The 3032-nt window shown below is 41.5% G+C and overlaps 1 non-coding gene across 1 annotated transcript; it reads left to right on the forward strand.

The window, feature by feature from the left end:
• Positions 1–2336: 2336 nt before the first annotated feature.
• Positions 2337–2441, forward strand: LOC113870552. Its single transcript, XR_003505574.1, has one exon. It is a non-coding gene; the product is annotated as a small nucleolar RNA R71 (small nucleolar RNA).
• The last annotated feature ends 591 nt before the right edge of the window (positions 2442–3032 follow it).

Here is a 3032-nt window from a genome sequence, read left to right on the forward strand (position 1 = left end):
CTTCTTCCAGCAAAATCCGGTGCATGCACAGGGAAGGGCTGATTCCAGGGATGTCAGCCAAGGTCCAACCAATAGCCTTTCTATGCTTCCGAATCACATCAAGCAACTGCTCCTCTTGGTCCTCATCAAGCTCAGTGGAAATGATCACAGGGAGCTTCTCACCTGTTTCCAAATAAGCGTATTTTAAATGCTCAGGCAAGGGTTTAAGCTCCAAGGTGGGAGGCTGCTCAACTGAAGGCAGTGCTTTAGCACTTTCATTTGAAATGATTTCTGCAACATTTAAACCACAAAGGTTAGATTCAATTATACTTGCTGTACTCAATGAACCACATTCTAACCCTTTTGATTTTTCAATGTCATTAATGTCAGAAGTTGCAGAATCTAAATCCAGAAAATCAGCAATACAAATATCACACAAAGATGACTTAGTACAATATTCACAATTTTTAGTATCTATGGTATCTATACAATCAGAAAAATCAACGAAAGAGTCTCCTAAAAATTCAGCAAAATTATCATCTATCAAGCTATCAAGAACATCAATGTGAAAAACTGAATGCTCCTCAGGAGAGTGCTCCATAGCATCTAGTATGTTGAAGCGAACCACACTCTCTCCAAACTCCATAGTGAGAGTTCCAGCATGCACATCAATTTTGGTCCTGGCCATCTTCAAGAATGGCCTCCTCAAGATGATTGGTGCAGCTCCTTTTATTGGCTCTTCTTCTTGCATGTCCAAGATGTAGAAGTCAGCAGGAAAGATCAAGTCATTCACTCTCACTAGAACATCCTCCACAAGGCCGGCTGGATTAGTAGTGCTCCTATTTGCTAATTAGATGATGACACCCGTGGGCTGCAATGGTCCAAGAGACAAAGATGTGAAGATAGATAAAGGCATAACATTAATAGATGCACCTAAATCAAGCATGGCATTATCTATCCTATTATTTCCTATAGTGCAGGGAATAGTAAACGTCCCTGGATCTTTGCATTTCTCAGGCATGGAAGTTTTCTGCCTCTCAAAAAGAGCTGATACATTTCTCCCCATGTTCACTCTTTCATTACCCTTTAGACGCCTTCTATGAGTGCACAAGTCCTTAAGGAATTTGGCGTACTTTGGGATTTGCTTGATAGCATCTAACAAGGGGATATTGACTTCAACTTTTCTGAAAGTATCCAAAATTTCTTTATCAACCTCTTCTTGCTTCTTATTGGGCTGAACCATTCTTTGAGGGAAGGGAATAGGAATAGACCTCTCCTCCTTGTCTACCACTTTTGGTTGATATGGTGTGGGCATAGGTGCAGGCTGTTCTTGGCTTCCAACTTCTCCTCCTTCACCTTCTGCAGCTAAAGTGCAACTAGGATCCTTCTCAGTAGGCATTTCTGGCTCTTGCATCACCTTACCAGATCTCAAGGTAATGGCACTCACATTCTTTGGGTTTGTGACAGTTTGTGCAGGGAGATTGCCTGAACCTTGAGATTGAAGTTGATTAAGGGATGAAGCAAGTTGACCCATTTGATTCTCCAAGGTCTTGATACTTGCTTGAGTCTGTTGCTGGAAGGCTTGACTCTGTTGTTGTAAATTGAGATTACTCATGGTGAGTTGCTTCACAAGGTCTTCCAAAGATGATTCATTCTTTTGAGGTGCAGCGGCTATTGAAGAAGATGCTTGATGGTGCTGTTGAGATGAAGATGAGGGATGGTGATGTTACTGGGCTGAATATGGCTTGCTTTGTCCAGCTTGATGCGGTTGGAAATGGTTGTTAGTTGGTTGGCTAGAGCCTTGATGCTGTGCATTTCCTCCCCACCTTAATTTAGGATGGTTCCTCCAACCGGGATTATATCTATTGGAAGATAAATCCCAGCTTTGTTGTTGCTGCGGCTGCTGAAAAGGAAACTTATTAGCATAAATATTAGCAGCATAAGCTTGAGGATTACCTTCCGAAGATTCAGTTTCCTGCAATGTGGGGCAACTATCAGTGAAGTGATCCGTAGATGAACAAATCCCACAAAGCATTGCTGGAATGAATGAAGGTGGAGGTGTATATGCAGCAGAATTCTTTTGGATGGATGCCAACTGTTTTACCATAGTAGCCAACTCATCTAGTTTATGCTCCAGCTTGTGTGAATCTGAAGTTTGAATTTCATTGACACTTCTGGACATAATGGAATTTTGCCTTGTAGCAAACTGTTGAGAGTTAGCTGCCATATTCTCAATGAGGTTTCTAGCGGCTGCGGGAGTCTTGTCAACTAGGGCTCCCCCACTAGCTGCATCGATCATGCTCCTATCCATTGGGTGTAAGCCTTCATAGAAGTATTGGATTAGGAGCTGGTCACTTATCTGATGATGGGAGCAGCTAGCACAAAGTCTCTTGAAACGCTCCCAATATTCATACAAACTTTTCCTCTCCAGCTGCCTAATACCACATATTTCCTTTCTTATTGAGGCAGCCCTTGAAGCAGGGAAAATTTTTTCCAGGAACAATCTCTTGAGGGTGTCCCAACTTGTAATAGAGTCAGGTGGAAGATAATACAACCAGTCTTTAGCCAAATCCATAAGAGAGAATGGAAATGCCTTCAATTTGACATGCTCCTCCGCAACACCTTGTGGTCTCATTGTAGAGCAAACAATATGAAATTCTTTAAGGTGTTTATGCGGATCTTCACCTGCAAGACCATGAAACTTAGGCAAAAGATGGATTAGGCCAGTTTTAAGAACAAAAGGGGCATCCACATCCGGGTATTGGATACATAAAGTCTGGTAGGTCACGTCCGGTGCGGCAAGCTCCTTAAGTGTCAAGTCATTTTCTGCCATTTCTAAAGGTTCAGAATTTAAAGAATGCAGAGAAGAATATATAGAAGATGGAGAAAATGGTGAAGATGGTTCCTCAATATGTGCAGAATTTTGTCTACTAAGGTTTTTAAGATTTCTATGGAATGTCCTATCAATTTCAATATCTGGAGGATATAAATCTCCCGGATTTGATCTGGTCATTCATTAGGAATTGTCTATGGAAATTTGAAAAGAAGTAAAC

The sequence above is a fragment of the Abrus precatorius genome, unplaced genomic scaffold (genome assembly GCF_003935025.1).
Source record: "Abrus precatorius isolate BTA unplaced genomic scaffold, Abrus_2018 Scaffold6, whole genome shotgun sequence".
Classification (NCBI taxonomy): Eukaryota; Viridiplantae; Streptophyta; class Magnoliopsida; order Fabales; family Fabaceae; genus Abrus; species Abrus precatorius.